Source organism: Dasypus novemcinctus, chromosome 2 (genome assembly GCF_030445035.2).
Source record: "Dasypus novemcinctus isolate mDasNov1 chromosome 2, mDasNov1.1.hap2, whole genome shotgun sequence".
In the NCBI taxonomy this organism is placed as follows: Eukaryota; Metazoa; Chordata; class Mammalia; order Cingulata; family Dasypodidae; genus Dasypus; species Dasypus novemcinctus.
This window is the reverse complement of record NC_080674.1, coordinates 49,568,889-49,589,933: the sequence shown is the minus strand read 5'-3', so window position 1 is coordinate 49,589,933 and position 21,045 is coordinate 49,568,889. Positions and strand designations below refer to the sequence as shown.

Below are 21,045 nucleotides of genomic sequence, written 5' to 3'. Positions count from 1 at the left end.
GTTTGTCTGTTTTGACTGGATGAAGCATCATGGTGTCTAAGGTGGAAGGGCATTGCATGCTTTCAAATGCATTTAAAAAACCAAAAGACAAATTTCCCTAGCTCATAGTGACTTAAAATGAAATAAGGATATTTGCTAGAATTCATAATAGAAATCCTGAGATAGTGCAGCTATGGGATTGATTAATTTGGTGCCTCAAAACTGTCATCATGGATCTAGAGCCATTTCCATAATCTCTCATCCCCATCATCCTCAGTGTATCTGCTTTGGCCTATGCTAACTCATCCCAGGTCACAAGATGACTGCAGAACTCCAGGAATCAATTCCCAATAATATAATATCCAGAAAAAGAGAGGAAAACAACTTCTTTCCTGGATGTTAAGAGTCAGAAACATTTCTAGGAAAGACTTTTGAAACTCCCCCATATGCTCAATGTTAAACCAATCACTGGCACTGGGGAATGGGATTACCACATTAGTTTATGAATCTGTATCTGTACCTGAGTCACATGGGGTAGGTGGCCGCATGAGTGATGCCAGACTTCCTATGCCATTAGAAATGTGAGAATGTGGCTATTTAGTGGACAACCAATTGAGACAGCCATAGGTATCAAAATGTTCACATGAGCCAGGACTACTTAGTTATATCAATGCAGGTATGGAACTTGTAAAAAATGAGAAATAACACAAATAATTCTCTCTCCTTTATTCAACAATAACTTCACCTCAATTATGTCGCTTGTGAAGTGAACAAGATCACCCAGAATCCTTATATTCACTGATACCAAGTGTATAAAATATAAGCATGATAAGAAAAAAGTAAATACTACACACCAGAGCAAATGGTCACCCAAGAATTTGTAATCCCATAGGTTTTTCTATGTGAAACTTCTTTGTATATTAGTGCTAACAACATTAAAAAAAACTCTAGAATAGGGCAGTAAAAGTTAAGGAATTAGCCTGAAATTTTCTTTAATTTTTGAGTACTTTTCACTTGAAAGTTCTAATCGTTTTCATGGTAAAACAAGAACAAGGTCAGTGTTTTTGTTTGTTCGTTGTTGACTTTTTTTAGAGTGGTTCAATTATCGAGTTTCATATTTAGGATGGAATAGATATAGTCGCAAAAGTTAATTAAATAATCTAAGCTCTGCTTTAGACATCTAGTATTAAAGATATTTGCCCTGCTGATATCTATTTCCTCTGTGTAAACCATGGTAGGAACAAAATAGCTTGCCTTATCTCTATTTTAATTATTTGCTTTGCTAAAGTTTCCCTCCCAACTAGTAGGCTAGCATACTGGTGAAAAGACTATTGCTGAAAAATGTCTTTTAATAATTGATTATCCTGCCTGCTTAGTATGGAGATAAGGCAGAAAAGGAATGTGTCAGTGGCTTCCACGCTCCAGGTGACATGGAATCTAGGAAAATGCATAAGAAAGAAATATAAGCAGAAACACCCAGAGAAGTCATAAGTCAAGTATTAAAGATGTAATAAATTACGGCCAGGGAAAAATTGAAAGAGAGAGACAGAGGAATGAGAGAGAAAATGAGAGAAAGGGAAAGAGAAAGAAAGGGAGAAAGAGTGGGAATGAGATTGAAGAAAATATGGGTAAAGATGTATACATGCTATCATTTAATGAGTGCTTACTCTGTTCCAGGGTTTCTTCTAAATGGCTTTACACTTATTAAGCAATTTAATCCTCCCAATATCTATGGTACATCCAATTAACAGATAAGAAAACTGAGGTTTGGAGGATCATTCTGGGACCCATTGCATTATCAGTCTGATTTATGATGACTCTTCTTACTTTAGTTCTTTGTAATCCTAGAAAAACAACATGATCAGAAAATTTAACCCAAGGCACTGTAACTGTCCTAAGTCATCCAAGGAAGATTAGATTGGGTTCATGATACCTTGCTTAATAAGGTATGAGGATCAACTACTAATTTATTAAATATTTTTAAGAAAAGTGCTTGGCTCAAATGTAATTTATAGCATTAAAAATCTGATTATCATAAAATTAAAGAAGTAAAAGACATTCTAAATATAATTTCTTCAAAATATACCTAAAAGTGACTAAGATGTGGAGATGGCAAATACAAAAACAAAATCAAAAGGCTGTGTATTATTAGTGTAGTGGAAAGAAAGGCCTATCATATGTGATGTTAATACTGATTTCAGGTGCTAACACTATAATTTTGGGCAAGTCCCTTATTAAAAACTTTAAGTATTATAGGCATTATTATTTTTGTTACTTTATATATGAAAATAAGAAAAAATGGGTACATGTTTAAGTACATGTCATATTGAAATGCAAGTAAATGGAACAGAACTTTAAGAATCATGTCAAGAAATCTGAATCCAGAATCAAGTTTGTTTTAAAACAAGCCAAGAACAATAAACATGGGCATTGAAGTAGGATTCTGAGTTGGAATTCAATTTTACTCTCATTTTGTTGACAAATGCTGTGTTAGATGAAGACTATTGTTTGGTGGATAATTGCCACCATGTTCCTGCATATGTTGCCCTTTTCCCCCTGGAGGCCCTTTGCTCCCCTCAACCTTCTGCTAAATAACTTCTGTTAATCCTTAACGTTTATCTCTGAGTTTCAACATTTAACTCTGAAGACAGCTCAGAGCTATCTACTTATGTGGGCACCTGCTCTCTACTCCCACAACTTCTTCCTTTCTTTGGATTGTCATCACAGCTTTCACCCTGCAAGACAATTGTTTGTTTTATTGCAGCCCCTCTGCTCTTTTATAGGGGAAAGGCATTCCTTGTTCGACTTCATATTCCCAAAACCCAGAACAATTTCTGGTACACAGTAGGGTAGTAGATATTTTTGGAAAAGGAAAGAAGAGAGGAAGAGAGAAAGAAGGGAAAGAAATTCTGTCTGGCGGAGAGACAGTTTTCTTTCAATTAAATTTTTATCTCTTAATTTCATTTTGAAGCAAGTAGCTTGTCTTGATTGTCTTACTTTTATGTACACTACATATAATTTTAAAGGTGATTGACTGGACTTCCCTTATGTGTTTGGAACACTATTATTAAATCTTAAACGTTTCATGATGTTCAAGTGGAAAAATCCTCAGCACCACCTTTTCCCTTGCATGTGGTCCTGAATTATTCCTTATTAGTCAACCAATGGCAGAGAGAAAATAATAATAAGGGGAACAGATTGCTATTTTTAATTATATTTTTACTAAATGTATATGTCTCACCATGGCATTGATTCGTCCTTGTTCAAAGGTTTTCTGTGTTGTATAACAACTATCTGTTGCACAAGAAACCACATCAGTGATTACTTGGACATTTTCATGTATAGGGAGTATCACATCTTACAGTGCAGAATATCTAATCTAAGAGAAAGCCATTGTGATGGGACAGCTTCCTTCAAATATAGGGACCTGTAAACAAAGGGGTCTTTTATTTTAGTCTGCCCCAGTATTCCTTTCCTTTTATTCTTATTTTCTAATCCTCCTTTCTTTTCCCTTTAGGAAAAATTAACATCAATCTCTGTCTTATGACTATTGATTTTTATTTTGCCCATTTGCTATTTTGGATTTTCACTTATAAGGCCTTTTAGGCAAGGTTATTAAACACTTAATGAAACATTTATTCTTCTGATTTAATATATATGGAAATATAATTGTGTTTTCATTGTATGCTTTAAAAAGAAAAAAATATGTATTCTTAATCTGGTGTGCTCAGTAGCAGAAAGTGTTGAGTAATGAAAAATATCAACTTTCAGATTTTGTAAATGTGGGAGAACAATGACATATAAGAGAGTGTTATTATTAAAATGAAGTTATCTTCCCCAGATTAAGCTTACTAGATCTATTTAATTGCTACAAAGGAAACAAGCAGTTATAGAACTCAAAAAAAAAAAAGGATGTCAAGTATTGCTACAAAGGAAATAAGCAGTTATAGAACTCAAAAAAAAGGATGTCAAGTATATAATATAATAAAAGAGGCACTATATTGATCAACTCTAATAGAATCTCTCATTAGGAGGGATGACAGAGACATTTAATAATTCTATTGTTAAGATGATAGAATAAATACTTGAAATAAAAACTTGAAAAGAATACTATCGATCTGTTATGAGAGAGCTATTCAATTTATAGAACCACAATGAAATAGCAGTATTCAGGTTCTGCTGCTTATCCACAACTCATTAAACCACCATATCAGATTATGCTGAGACTGCAATTCACGTTTTATTTTCTTACAAAAATGAGGATATTCTTCAAAGCAATTTTCTTTCAAGGTTTCAAATCATTTCCAATTAAGATAAACCTTAAATCAAGAAACTGATCTTAGCAAATAGAATACTTGTTTATTATTTTTAAAATTCTTTAACAACCTGAAAATAAGTTGATTCCTGAGCATGCAAGATAATACTATTCAAAGAAACAGTCTTTTTCATTAAACCATTGCTTAGTGATGATAGGACAGGCATTGTTATATATGCAAACATATTCTATAGAGAGAATCATTTGTCTTTCTACGTGGGTTAGAGTTTTTGTGAGGTCCACCCTAGACTACAGAGGGAGTAGAACCTACTATTCAGTGGGAAGGATATGTTGTTGGTTTAACTATGATACTTCCTGCATTCACTGATCTCACTTATTTCCACAGATTAAAAAAATCAGTAATGAATTTAAAATCGTTCCTCAGCTAGAACATAAGGGAAGGTAGCAGAGAATAAGAGTGATCAGAGAAGAAAGTACCCACTTTGTGTAAAACTCTTGAGTTTATTATCATTTCAATTGGAGGAACTCTGTAATTTTCATTTATCTTTCAGTGCCTTTTCTGTGATATCTTTTTTCCATGCTGGACTTCCTTTCAATTTCATTTGACCATAGCGCACAAAAAAGTCTTCTGACAAAATAATTTTCCTGGACTATTTTATAAAGATATTTTTAGTTTACAGGGCAAAGAAAGAAACTAAGCTCTTAACAAGTACAAATGTGTAGATTCAGTGTGCCTACAAAATCCCTTTATGCTTCTCTCCTGCTGTCTCTTTTATACTTCCCCTCTGATATAGCTTAATAACAGATGTATCTCAGGCTGCCACCTGTCCCTTGTTTACATGAGATCATTCCTTTTTATCTTCTCATGTTCCTTACTACTGATAATTATACAAAGCTTATTTTGAAATCAGATTGTCTGTTAAATATGATTCTTTATAAAGAACGAAGCTAATGCTGAGCATATTTGCTCATACATAAAATGGAAAATGCATAAAGGAATGTGTAGTCAGAACAGAATTAATTGCTATTTTAAGGGTCCACCCTTACAACACCAAAAAGAACAACACTGACTTTTCTATGTGGACATGACACTTTTAGTAGAGTGGGCATTTGGATTTGGCGGTAAGAGCTTGCTATGGATTCATCTGCACTTAATTTCCCTTTCCAAAATACTTATACCAGATATGAGATAAATTTGTAAGTATCGGAATTAGTACCTCCGAATGATTTCATTTAAATTTCATTTTATTTTAAATGATTATTCATTTTTTTGTTAAATTAACCCAATATTTAATTTTTAATTAACAAACCAATTACTTTTATGTCAGATAAGCAGATATATGACTGGGTCTGAGGATACAGATTGTCAGTGGTGAAACCAATAGGTTTGCCCAGGTTCCATTCTGGTAACCAAAGAGGTGTACTAACTCATGGATATAGTCAGAAAAAAACCTGATAGCAAAATCAAAATTATATTACGATATTGGAACAAAACTCTTAGAAAGCAGGAAGAAAAACTAAATAATTAATTTAAAGGGCTTGGTAGCAGAGGGCCCTGATTTAAAAGCTAATCTTAGCTATTTTAGAACTATGAATTTTTTGTTATGTGGATCTTTTTTCCTGGATTTAAATTTTTTTCGTCTGTAAAAAGGAGATCAAAATATCTACCTTGCAGTATTGTTGGAAGGATTAAAAAAATAATGTTTGTAAGTCATCAAACCAAAAAAAGGTCTGTTATATGATGGATGCCTATTAAACAGTTGTTGAAAGTTCACTAAAAAGTGGTTTAATAAATTTAACATTTTCAAAATTTTACTTTTGAACTGATATGCAATGCTATTAGAATTTTTGCAGGAATAAAATTTCTATCCTCTTAATTTTGAGATTTGAGAATACTTAAAGCTAGCTCAGAGTACAGGAATATAACTCAATATGTGAGAATTCTTTTGTAAACCTTATATTTAGGAACTTAATGTAGATTAAAATCAAGTTACTTTCAACATATTGTTCAATGAATAAGGGAATTGATATAGAGATTCCATCTCTTAGTGGCATTATATATGATAAATTCATGATATAAAAAGAAAAATAAATATGTGACAAATATTAAATTGTTTATCCTTGGTTGACTTAGGGATTGTTTAAATTCTAAATTTATTCATATGAATTTATCCCTGTGGGTGAAACTGTATTATAGCACAGTACAGTATTCTCTATCCAATATTATGCTAAATATACTCTTCCTTTCTTTAATTTCTAACTTAAATGCCCATCACATACCTTATAGATTTTGTTTAAATCAAATTAACGTTGCCTTTACTACTTGTCCACTTGGAAAATGAAGTGTCAGGCTTTATGTTGGGAAACTATTAAATTTATATGAAGTAGGATCTATATAAAAGTGTTTTTGTTATATTTATTAAGCTATTTTTTTCTGAGGTGACCTGTAGGAAGGAAATGTGGTGGTTTTTCATTTGGGCTTTTATGACCTTCATTTTTGACAATTCTCATTTTAATATTCTAAATCAAGGTTGTATCTCAAGGTATTACCTTTGAGGCTGTTATTTTTATGCAGATATTTATTATTCATTCATTGCTTCTGTTATTGTTTCCCCCTCATCCCCCTTCTCTGAAATTCACCTAAATTTTAAGTCAACAGACTTTCCCAGGATATTCTTTCTGGTATCTTTATGTTGATAGATATGTTGGTAGATTAGGAGGATTTGACATATATATGTATATATATATATATATATATGTGTATGTGTGTGTGTGTGTGTGTGTGTATATATATAGGCAATAATGAAACCACAAAATTTGTACAATTAACCCAATATTATGAACAAAAGTGTATATTTCATCTTGACAATACACACTTTCTCTTCTTGCTTCTCTATGTCAGTGTGATTTATTTAACATTTTAGCCTTTGAATAATGAATATAGAAATCAACCAAAAGGCTGTGAATTCATCATGCTCCCCACAAAAACATGTTTGTGTCCTCAATGTTGGTCCTGTGGATGTAAACTCTTTGTAAGTAGGATCTTCAGAGAGCCTAAATTGAGACCAAACTGAATCAGGGTGGGCCCTAATCCAATATGACTAGAGTCCTTATAAGGAAAAGAAATCTAGATTGAGACACTTATGACTGTGTAGGAGTCAGAAGGAGATATATGGGCATATGATTGAGGCAGAGACTGAGTTATGAATGCTGGCGAGGCACCTCCAGAACGTGTGGGTTTCCCGAGAGAAAGCATGGCCTGCCCACACCTTGCTTTTGTACTTCTAGCCTCTAAAACTGTGAGACAATAAATTCCTGTTGTTTAAGCTTAACTGGTCTGTGGTATTTGTCATAACAGATCTGACAAACTAAGACACTAAGTGTCCATAATTGTATTGAATGTTTTGATAAACAAGTTCTCTAGATTTTGTTTGCATTTTGTTCTTAATCACTTGAATATTTTACTCAAACCATTCAACAAATTAAATGCCAAAACTCAGGTTTAGAAGCTTTCAATGAAAGAAATGATTTTAAAAATCTTGCAAGTGGGAATACATTAAAATTTCCTATAACATCAAGTTTTGCTAAACAAATTACATAATAATTGTTCAAGTGCTTTTGAATATGTTGATTTGAATAACTTTGGATGGGATGCTTATGTTTAATTAGATAGTTACATTTTTTAGCAAGAATAGAATGAAAATGAGAAATACTGAAAATTTGCAATATATAAATTTGGTGAAACAGTCAAAAGAAACACTTGTAGATAACTGACTTGACGTGTTTTTTCTTGTATAAATATTTTTGAGGAAAGGCATTCTGAGTAGAGGATTTTGTACATAGGATCTGCAAAAATATTTGTGCTGAGAGAGTTCTACATTTTAATATGAAAAACATAGTCTGTTCTGAATTAATCAGAATTTACTTGGAGGTTAGCAGCTACCATAACATCTGTAAAGAGGTTTTTTTTTCCTCAGTGAAAAACATTGTGGTGTGAAGAGAAGAGTCAATATAAAGTGCTTACAACGTCATAGTTTTTAGCCTTAAAATGAACATTTGAGGAAAATATGGAAAGTTATATCATGACTATTAAAAAAGCCTTTAGATTAATACTAGGTAACACAGTATGAGACTCAGATGTAGAAACTGATTAAAGTATGTGAATATGTACCCATAATTATTATTCTACTTCGTTTTAATGTTAGACAAGCTTTTAATTTTTGCCTCAATACATATACATTATGTTTATTTGTTAGAAATAATTTTATTTTTGTACATAATTTTAGATAGAACTTTTTTTAGTTCTATCATAATAAAACCAATTTATTGTTCAGTATATAATTATTTCAAAAATTAGGCAATTTTCGTTCATTTGAGGGCCTCCTTTCTTTTTCAAAAGTGTCCCGGTTTGGAGAAAGATTTTATGTTCATCCTCCCTTTGGATACATATTTACAATGTTTAGCTATGAAATATGACCATTTAGAATCTATAGGCATTCCTGCTTCAATAAATTAATAATATCAGATATGGTATTGTTTCTTGTGGTATGATAACATGACTATAAACCCAACAAATTTTTGCTAAAATGATTGAAGTAATTTAGCCTATTTCTTATCCTCCAAGCAGGGGAAGTACCACTGACAGCTTTCTTTCTATTTTACTGTTGAACATTTGGAAAAAGGATACAGTCTGAAGGAACACCTTTTATTTAGTTAGTTATTTTCAAATATTTTTACATGTAATCTTTTATATTTATTGCATTTATTATTTATATTTATTACTTGATCTTTCATTTCATTTCATTTAAGGAATCACAAAGTATAGTTTTGGAAATGGTCTCCTGATAGACATTTGATACTCTGTCTCTGGAAGAGATTTTCATACAAGTATCACGAAAAGTTAACATTGTCTCCTGCTTAATTTTTCCAGGCAGAAAGGGTAGAATAAAAAATATTGGGGCATGATTTTGAATCACATAAATGCCTTCCTTAGAAAGAGAGGAAGGCTATTAAAAAGAAAGCCTACTAATATTTCTTAAGTATGTCTTGTCTGACCGGAGTGCCAGGGGCTCTTTCAATAGTGTCTGTAGTGATTATGCTCTGTATCTAGCTCCAAATTCTGGGCCAATGTTCCTTAGTTACTACTGCAGTAAGATGTGCTATCCTCAATTTCAGATAGTCCTTCTCAAAATGAGAATTTTCCCTGTGCCCCACTTTCTTAATATGAATACAAGAAGCACAATGAATATATTCCATATTTTATTTAATTTGAGACCTGCATTAAGTGAATATTGAGCATTGAACATGTGGAGATACAATAACTAGAATCAGAGTATGCAGTATGCAGTCATGTGGCACTTACAAGGTGCTTTATGTATATCAACTCAATTAACATCATAACAACCCTGTATAATAGGCATTATTATTATACCTAATTTACTGATAAGGGATCCAAGGTGCAGGTAGGTTAAGAAACTTGCTCAAGGTCACATAACTTGTAATTGATGGAGATGATTGTCTGACTCATGACTCTATACTCAATGATTATACAATATTGCAGGGAATCAATTCATAATAAACCCAAGTACTGTACTAAATAATTATAACCAATGTTATTTATTTTACCCAGAAATATTCCCTGTGGTAATTTTTAGAAAGGATAGTAAAGAGGAAGTTTTCTTTATCACTTTCTTTCACTTTATGTAGATATAAATAAAATCGTAAACATAAAATTTCAGTATACCATTAAGGAATTAGCAATTTAACAAATAACAAGAATTCATGGAAACCCCTTTATTCCTCTCCCACTAGTGATGTTAAAGCAATTCAAGCAGTTTGAAGAAGTATGTGATAGACTGAAGCCTTTTTATACAGAGATGTTTTTTCAGTAATGTAGAACAAGAGAAAATCAGGAGCTCTAATAAAACAGCTTACAGTCAAAAGCATACAAGCTACAATTCTTTTCTAGTGAAAATTCGAGTGGATCAATGTTGATGATCTTGTAGTAGTCTGGGTTTCCAGAACAGTGTATATTATACTGAAACAAACAGAATAAGAAAAAAAAAAAAAGGTAAAGTAAGAACAAAAACAACAAAAAAGTTGCCAAATCCCAGAAGAGAACAGGAGACAATGTGGCAGGGGGAATTTAGGGGAGAGTTAGTATTCCTACCTTAATTGTGATAAAAATGCTTCTAAATTCTCAGTGATTTTGGAGGTTGTAGGAAGTCTTTGGGAAGAGGAGTGTTCGATCAGTGGCAGAGGCAATGGAACTGACAGAGATGGGAGGAGTTTGGCAAAATGAAGTATCAGGAAAGAGTCAAGTCAGGAGTGAGTAGACAGAAAGCTTGAGAGCAGCAAGGGGAAATGAAGGTCAAAATGGCTTTTCAGCTGGGGAACTGAAGTTATAGGCAAATCTGAAGGCAGTACTTTTTTAGATATAATTTTGCTTTTGTAAAATGATTGGAGTGAAACTGGAAGAGAAAAATTCTATATTTTCTATCATGTTTCATAAAAGTGATGTTAGGGAATTGTGAAGAAAAAGGACACTTAAATCCAAATTAATTAGGCCCTTTGTATTAGAGCATGATGAATATTATCAATCTAATAATAGAACAATTGTGACTCATGATTGCATATAAACAAAAGCTGTTTAACAACAACAACGTAAAAGAGAAGGAGACATACTCTGATCTACTTCTTTCCTTAAGTTTGCATTAAATGTTACTTCTCTCTGCTCCCATAGAGCCCTAGGATTCCTCTGACTTTGACACCACTTACACAGTACTTGTCTATTTAGACTTAAGTACTGAGCTTCTTGAAGGGTGGTTTGTCGTTTATCTCTGTATCTGCAGTTCTTTAGCACAGAACTCAGAACATATGAGGTAAATACTATATTTCAAAATAATTGATGAATGGGATATATAAACAGTTATTGGTATGGTGGTATTAGAATTAAAACACATTGGAATGAAACAAGAGAAACGAATTTGGAGTAATTACTATAGTCCAGACATAACTTAGATCGTGACTAAGTTCAATGGTAAAGCAATTATAAAAGAAAAAAATATATGAGTTATTATAAAGGAATCAATAAAGATCCTATGACTGAGTATGAGGGAAAATTTTAAAAATGGTGGCATAGACAATTCTAATGTTGTGAACCTGGGTGGGAGAAAAAATGTTTTACATCAGTATAAATAGGAAAGTCAGGAGCAGGAACTAATTTTCCTAGGCAAGATGGGTTCAGCTTTAGAAATACAATGTTTGAGGTATAGATGGGCTTGCCCGAAAGTGAACTCTGTCTGTTGGCAATACAAGAAAAATATTGCAGTGGGTGATAAATATTTGTTGATCATCACCACAGTTACATAAGAATTAATAGTAATGGATAACAGAAGGAATATAAAAGGGAAAAAGCAAAAGGGGCAATTCTACACTGGAGAGGTTGAGAAGGAAAGGAACTTTTGAAACAAGGAAGAAACAGTCAAAATGGTTGTGTGACTTAAGGTCTTTGATCTCCTTTTATTAAATAGAGATGGAGTAAATAGAGGAATGAAGCCAGGAGAGTAAGGAAAGAATACTGTAGTATTCAATGTATAAATACACACACATACACAGTATACAATTGCACTTGGGATTTGAGACTGCTGCATATGAAGGATCTATAGTCATTCATGTACTAGTCATATTGAGATATAACCAATATAATGAAAGAATTAGAAAAGGAGTTGTAGAAAAAGAACAATGCCCTTGTCATGCTCATTTTAATATGAGAAAAAATGGGACATTATCAAAGGTTCTCACTTTATATACTGACATGCAGACAACAGGAGTTTCTTGGAAATGTATTAATAAAGAAGTGAAGGAAATATATAAGGTATGGTTTCAGCAGAAGCACGGAAGATTGACTGCTTGTCTATTTTTCAGCAATGAATGATAATATTGCTTACTTTATTGAACTGCTTAAGGTAGAAAAACAAGAATAATTCAGAAGACTGAGCCAAATAAAAATACTAATTGTTTGAATATAAATGTTTCTGAAATTTTCCCTAGTCTCCTTAAGAAAAACTGAGAGTTTCAGAATTTTAAAAATGACATGGATAAACATTTCTCAAGATTTTAAATGGTTGTGACTATGGACATGTTTATTACAAAGCAGCATGTTTTGATGTGGGTGTTTGTCTCCAGGACATTTTGGAGCAGCCTCATCAAAACAACTATAAAAATGTAAAAATGTGTTTTTTTTTTTAATTAAAAAGAAGCTTCCTATTTACATCTCTTACCTGAGTCCCACTCCACCCCTGAGCTTCCATAGATCTCAGAAAAAGGATAAATGTCAAGGATTGGGTAAGATGCTCATGCACATATTATTAAGAAATAATACATATGAAGGTTAGTTTGTCAGACTAGAGCAATGCATTTTAAGGTCAAATTTGCCTTGGCAAAATGCCACACAAACTGATTATTTACAGACAATTAAATAGCTCCTTGCCAAGTATTACTGGTCTTTATAGTTTCCTGCTGTTTGTCTTAGGAATTGTTCTGGATCCCCATAGAGTGGGGATATAGTAGGTCCTCCTAAGTAGTGTGGAATAGTTTTGTTACCAGGCTTTAAGATCACTTAGAAGCTATCTCTGCAGGAGAAAGAACAATTTGATAGCCCTGGGACTGAGGCCCTTCCTCTCAGATCTAGTCATATAGGAGGGATTCCATTAAGTTCAAAGGCTGTGAGCAAGATAGTATTACATTTCATTAATAATAGCCTTAAATATTAAATTTTATCAGCTTCATACAGAAAAGAATATTAGAACTGTAGGGAACTTGGGGGTTTTCCAATTCAATCTCTCTTCTAATATGGGAACCCCTGGAGGGAAGGCCGCTATTAAGAACAAAATCTGAACCATCCTGTAGAGACCCTGGGACCTTCCACGCCTACGAGAAAACCTGGGGATAACTCCAAACAGGCCTCCCCATTGGTCCTGGATAACTGCAAACAGAAAGACTTCCCTATTGGTCCCCTGAAAGCTAAAAGATGAGGATCAAAGGGTAACCAATCAGAACAGCAAACAGCTGGGGCCCCTCCCCGACATAAGGAAAGGGGAGGAGGGAAGAACAGCTTTAATAAAGGCAACTCCCAACCCCAGGTGGGCTTCTCTGCCTAGAGGACACCTGTACCCATGTCTCAGGTGTGTACTTTTCTCTCATTTTTCAATAAAATCTTTTTACTTTCATAATTTAAAAAAAAAAGAAAATATAGAGGATTCCCATATATCCCCCCCACACACACTTTCCCCCATTAACAACAACTTTCATTAATGTGGTATATTTGTTACAATTGATGCATGGTTCTATCATGCAGAACAATTCCAATGTCCCCCAAATGCCCCATGTTATACCTATTTTTCCCTCTTCCTCCCCTTAGAACCTCTGGTGACTACTGTCTTTATATCAGTGTTATAACTTCTTCCATTCTTGCTCACAGTTGTAGATACTTTCTGTTTTTTGGATGGCCATTGTCCATCATCGTCTTTTTGTTAGTTGTCCTGGGTGACGTCAATGAACTGGAGAGTAGGTATTGACTTAAATCTCTGGGGCATATATTTAATGGGTATACTGTTAATTATATGTTGAAATAAGAGGGGCAGAAGAACCATGGGTAGGAAAATTATAAATGAGTCTAACTCTGAAATATTGGGCAGATAGGTTATTATCATATATTCCAAGGTAAGGCGCACTGATGGGGTGCCGATTTCCTGGGGTTGTCTGCCCTGCCTATAGTGTCTAGATGTTTCTAGAGCACTCAGGAATACCCCTCCTCAAGGCACTGTTTACTATGGCAGTCAGTGAGATCTTTCTGAGATGTGTATAAGCATAACCTCTGGAATGCCCTCCTATCTCACTTTGAAATTTTAAAGTTCAAAAGAACAAGGCTCATAAGTACAAGCATTAATATCAACGGCCTGGCGTATTGGTCAGTCTTCTTTCTCTAGGCACTGCCTGTGTACTCTAGAGATTCTTGCCACTCTATTAGAGAATGAAACAGGACTCCTCAGGATGGGAATTCAGTATTGTCAGTTATTGTGTGGGTCTACCCACTGAGAAAATGGTTCACATTTTGTGCTGTACACTTTTACGGGTTTTGACAAAATTTGTATTTGTCATTTCAAAACCACACAGAACAATTCCCCCACCCTAAAAATTCCCTGTTTTCCACTGATTCTTCCCTTTCCTCCCTTGGAATGTATGGTGTCCACTAAGTTTTGATTCTTGGAGTGGCAAGAGTGAAATATTCTGTCATCTTTTATTTTTCCCACTTTTATTCATTCTTGCTGAACCCCAACAGGCAAGCTAGGTATGAAATATCTGGCCCCAGACCATGGACACATTCTTTATTTTAACTTCCCTTCTCCATATTGACTGATAGCTTCTTCTATAACTGCGCCCAGCAGAACCCATATAGGGCAAAAAGAAGTTTCCATTTCTGAAGGAATGAACAACAGTTGTCACCACTACAGAATATTTCACTCTTACCACTTCAAGATGTATGTCCAGGAATATTCTTTGGTTGTGATTAGTTTCATCATTGTCATCTTATCTGATCTTCATTTAAAATATTAAATTGCCACTCACACATGTGTCTCTCTCTGCTATTAAGAGATTCTGCATTCCCAATGTCTTCCATTTTTCACATACATTGTATCATATGGAGTATTTTCAGCCTTGTATTGAACCAACATCCACCTCTCTTCTCTCATAGGTACAAATTCTGATAAGCCTATAAACATTTGCAATTAGTCATCACGACTCTCCTGAGATTTCACTTGTGTATGATAAATGTTATTTTTGAGTGCATGGGGAAAATATAGACTGTTTCTAGACTTTCAAATTCTGCTGAGTGTCTTGACAAGCTCTTACCTTTAATTCCCTCCTTGAGGCAAAGAGCTGATGAATGAAAACTGTTCCAGATGTGACATTTCTAATACAAAATAAAATGCAATGATGGTATCTTTTTCATAGAAATCTGTTCTGTTTTTACTTGATTATACTTCTGTAAAGAAATATTTGATAAGAAATATAAAATAGTAGCATGTACACTGGAATATTTTAGATCACAGTTGCAAGGTGTTGCTACATTGCAAAGAAATATTGCAACTATTAGTTTATGAATGCCATTAAATCTGTTGACTACTGCATTATTTAATTTCATTAATTCCTATGATTTTAGCTAAAAAGTATCAACATCTGTATTACATATTCACAATTTGAAAGATGGGGAATGATGTTCAAACATTAAAGAGTGCATGTGCCAATGCTGAAGTTAATGGAGAAGTCAGATTTAACGAAGCCTTTGCACTTTGGAGGAAATGATAAATTTCACTAAAGATGTTATTTATAGATCAATTCTTCCTTCACCTGAAGCTCAGATGCAAAATTTGGGGATGAATCTGCTTCTTTTAACCAGTATCTGATTCATGGATTTCACTTAAAGGGTTTAGGATAATGTGGAGTTGTAATTAAAATTTTGTAAAAAAAAGTATCTTAAAGAGGGTAAAACAGTGTCACCATATATTTATAATTTATTCTGGGATTTAAATCTATTCTACTATAAAATGAATGACTTTATCTGTCCTCATCTGTTACCATTTTAGCTACTTACAAATAATAAATAAAATCACCTTTCAAAAATAGCCAGACAATTTTTATAGCTTATACAAAATGTAAAATTAGTCATTTGTTGAAAAATTTTCCCTACTAAGCTCAGAATCATTGCTTATTGTGTTTTCTTGATAGAATTGTTCAGAGTCATCCTCCATACTTATAAGTTGTATAGCCAAAAAACCAAAAACCAAAAGCTAAAGGGAAAATAAAATAATTGCCAGAAATAGGTATTACTACTGAGAAGAATGTAATATGAAAATGAATATCCCTATGCTTACTTTGAAATTAACTGTAGTCTGAATCAGCAGTGTTCTTTTGTGAGGCAGTGTCAAAATATTACATCTCTGTAGCAGTTTGATATTATTGATGAATTCCAAAAAGAAATATTCAGTTATGTTTGTAAACTGATCTTTTCCTCTGGGCATGTTAGAGTCTATCAGATTCATAGATTTCGTTGATTAAGTAGTCATGTAAACCTTTTACATCAGTAGGGCATTGAGTACCCACCCACCAAAGGGTAGGGACTCACAGATAAGAGGCATGACAAAGGACAGAGTTGGGGACTTTTAATATTGGAGTTTTAATGTTGGAGTTTGATGCTGAAGCTGGAGTCCCAGGGAGAGAAAGACAGAGCTGTTTGCCTGATAGTCTACAGCTGACCTTGTGGAGGAAACAGAGGAGCTGAGTCCAGAGGAACCCAGGAAGCCTGAACCCTTGCAGACATCGGCAGCCATCTTGATCCAACACATGAAAATAGACTTTGGTGAGGGAAGTAACTTATGCTTTATGGCCTGGTATCTGTAATCTCCTACCCCAACTAAATACCCTTTATAAAAACCAACCAATTTCTGGTATTTTGCATCAGCACCCCTTTGGCTGACTAATACAATCACATACACATTTTATTTTAAGGCATTTTGTTAATTAGACTGGGATTTTTAAGATAAGTTATTTAAAGACAATGTGATATAAAAATAAACATCTATAACTTCAAATAATATAATATTTTCATCTTTCTATGTTATAATTCATTTGGTCTATTTAAAGACATAATTAGTTGAAAGTATAATTCTGGGTAAAAGCTAGGCCTTCATTTGCAAATATCTAATTTTTTAAAGGTTGTTTGGTTTTGTTTACTGCTTTTATTTATTTATTTATTATCTTTAAAGAAGCTTTAGATTACAAAAATGTTATATCAAAGATATGGGGGATCCCAAATACCCTTCCCCTTCCCATTCCCAAGCTTTTCCATATTAACAAGATCTTTCACTAGTGTGGTACATTTGTTACTATTGCCAAAGATTAGAAGCAACTCAAGTGTCCATCAACAGATGAATGGATAAGAAAAATGTGGTATATACATACAATGGAATATTATACAACTGTAAGAAGGAATAGTGGTTTTATTTTGAGTGGTAGAAACTTTTATTATATACTTTCTTAATATAACATAAACTATTTTGGGGTTTGAAAAACCACTACTAGTTCATTTATTTGCAATATGTATTGAAAACAAAACACTATGCTTGTGATTAGAAAATGTAAGACATTGACCTGAAAGACATGTATAAGGCACTTGCCATGAGAAGAATTCAGAAAAAACAAAAAAATTCTTCACTCAGCAGTAGATTTATCCACAATTTAAAAGAAAGAGTGTAGGTGTATATATTGATGCAGCATTGTTTGTCAAAGTAGTTCCAGAGGCTAGTCACCAAAGTGTCATAAAGCAGAATTTAAAAGACTAAAAATAATGAGATAAAATAATTGCATCAATCTCCTGAAGTTATTATTTAAAGATTAAAGCTTCATTTATCTCTATTAACTGTATGAAATAAAATCTTAAAGGGCAGTATTTTATACTTCCAGGTACCTCCAAATCAATGTAGTAGAAGATAGAATGGCTAAGGCATATAAATTTTAATGATGATTATGAAACTAAGGAATAAGAGAAAAAAATTCTGAGGCTTTTAACATTCATGTTTACTAATAATATATATTTATCATATATATTTATGTTAAAGATTATTTGGATTGTTCCACATAAGTTCTACAATGGTGTTAATTGTGTATATTTTAGATAAGTCAGCAATAAAATTGATTTTCTTGTTCTCCTTCCCACCCCCCATCCCTATTAATGGAGAATTATTGGATGGATATTTGAAAATGAAAATTTCAGTATTTGTTCTCATGAGGATAGACTCATGCACCCAGTAACTGATACAATGCTTCCAGGGATAGCTTTTGAATTATTTTAATGGTTTACATTAGTGGTTCTTTTCCTTTTTTCCTTTCTTGCCTTTTTCCTCTTTTCCATTTTTCCTTTCTTTCTTCTTTTTCATTTCAGAAATAAAAGCCAGCATTATTAATATTTTTTATACGTATGTGTTGACTAACATATGAAGTAAGAGTGGTTCAAGTCAGAGGAAGAGACACAGTGTGGAGTTTTCTTGGGAGATTGCCTGCTAATATGAACTTTGACTTTGCTGAGTATCAGTTTATCCACCTAAATAAATGAGAGGGGATAAATCTTTTATTATTACCTTTAAGTTCTAAAGTTTTTGATTCTATGAAGTTATTGTCCAGTACATTTTTGAAGAAGGACTATATATTCAATTTATTGAATATGTATTACGTGGTGCACACTGTTCTAGGTTCTAGACATGTATCAGTAACCAGAACAGATGAAGCTTAAGACCTAAAAGGGTAAGGAAGAAAATTAAAAAACAACAACAACAAATGATTACATAAAATCAGGTGGTTATCAGTACAATGAAGAAAAATTAAATAGGGTAAGAGGGATGGAAAGTAATTTAAGTAGTGGTATTATTTTTAAAAAAGGATGAAAAGAAGAGTTTCTCTGATAAGGTATCATCTTAATAAAGACCTGAAAGAAGTAAGAGATCAAGCCATGCAACTCTGGGATTGGGTAATTCCTGAAAGAGATATTAGATGCTAGCATTTTTATGAAGAAAGAGGCTCAGTAAGGAGGGAAGTATAGCTGGTGAGAGTGAGCAAGGGTAGGAAAGAGGGGTTGGAGATATGTTCACAGATTGAGTGGGTGGTCAGATCATGTAGGTTCTAGTGAAAATATCTAAGGGAATTGAGATTTATTCTAAGTGTGATTGGAAATAATTAGAAGGTTTTGAGCAGGAGAATAGCATGGTTTAAGTTTAAAAAATCCACTGGCTGCTGTGGATTGCAAATTTTAGATGGAGCAAATCAGAGTTCAGAGCCAGTTAACAGAAAACACTTTATAGTCTAATTATTGTTATCATAAAATTTATTGTTTCCTGTAAATGCTGGGAGATAAGGCTTCAGAGAATGAGTTCCACAACATTCCCAGAGAATTAGCATACCAAAGGAACTATTATTTCTATGTCATCAGAAAGCTGATGAATCAGAAAGCCTCTCTCACAGTAGTTGTTTTTATTATTATTGTATCTTAGCTGTGAGGATCAGGAAGCCACCACCAGAAGCATTGGCTCCAGAGCCATTCTATATTTCCTAAATATTGACTGACAAAATAGGTGCTCATATACAACCTTATTTTTTCCCACTGAACTAACTGCTAACTCAATTCTTGTGACAGTTTGCGATAATTTTATGAATCCCCAAAAGAGAAAAGTTTATGTTTGTAAACTAATCTATTTCTCAGGGCATGATACCCTTTGATTGTATTAAATTTAGTGAGGAGCCTCTGATTAAGTTTATTTGATAAAAACAAGTTAGGGCTTCTCATTGGGCTAGTCAGTAAGGCATAACTCAGGTTGAGTTCCTGCCCCCTTGGTGGGTTGATATAAATGGACACTCACTCAAGAAGTCGCTCAGGAAGAGGGAGAGCTTTTTGATCATGGGGCCCTGGGGAGAGATGAACCATTTACCTGATAGTTTGGAGCTGAGCTTGGGAAGAGAGCTGAGACTGATATAGGAAGCCCAGAGAAACTAGTCCCATGCCAGCCTACAGTTGGATCAGGAAGAAGCTGGGCGGCCAGAGCCTCAAGAGAAAGAGGCTGAAATCCGGCAGAGATAGCCTGCCATCTTGCTTCAACATGTAGCAACTGATTTTGGTGAGAAAGCAACCTTGAGTTCGACTCTTTAGGACCTTGTAATTGTGAGCATTTTTCTTTTTTTAAAAGATTTGTTTTATTTATTTACTTCAACCCCCATCATTGTGTTTGCTGCTGTCTGCTCTGTGTCCGTTCATTGTGTGCTGGTGTGCTGTTCTTTTTTTTTTTTTTAGGAGGCACTGAGAACCTAACACAGGACCTCCCATGTGGAGCCATCTCTGGCTTCCCACCTGTTGTATCTCTCTGTGTGTTTCCTCATTGTATCACTTCCTTGAGCTATCTTGTTGCATCAGCTTGCTTCCTTGCTTATCTTCTTTAGGAGGCACCAAGAACCAAACCCAGGAACTCCCATGTGGTAGGTAGGCACTCATCTGCTTGAGCCACATCCACTTCCTGTAACTGTAAACTTTTATCCCAAATAATTACTCTTTATAAAAGGCAACAGATTTCTGGTACTTTGCATCAGCACCCTTTTAGCAGACTAATACTATTCTCATGTAAGTGTACTTTATTGACAGTAATCTGCCCTTGATTCTGAAACCTAGCTGGAAGAAAACCTAGGAAATTTAGTTTTTATTTTTTTAGTTTCTGCACAGTAGTTGAGGGAAACAATCAAAGATGGGCATAAGGAGAAGAGTGAAGATGGTATCACAATATTCCAAGAGAGAGATGATTGTAGCTGGGGTGTGGTTGATAGTTGCAGTGCTAAACCATGGTGGAATTCAGGATTTTTTAAAAGGTAAATCAGTAATATCTGTAGATGGATGAATGTGAGAAAGGAGAAGAGTTGAGTCAAGGATGACTTCATAGTTTGATTTGAATTAAGATAGGGGAAATCAGAAAAGTAAGGGTTCAATTCTTAGCATGTTTTTGAATTGCTATGATTCTACAGCCCTGCATTTCTGTCTTTGGATGACTGATTTTCCTCTGACTGTGTTTCGTCTTTAGAGTTTTTATTTCTCCAAGTTAATACGGTCTTTTTAGTTTCAAATATGTCATTGAATGTATTATTAGCTATCCCTTCCAATTATGTAAGATAAAAATGAATATGCTTTTACTTAAATT

General features: G+C 33.8%; 1 protein-coding gene across 3 annotated transcripts in view; it reads left to right on the top strand.

Annotated features, from left to right (window-relative positions):
• Window positions 1-21,045, top strand: part of HCN1 (hyperpolarization activated cyclic nucleotide gated potassium channel 1) — a 479,788-nt gene that overhangs the window by 128,516 nt on the left and 330,227 nt on the right. The gene's annotated exons all lie outside the window — the stretch shown is intronic.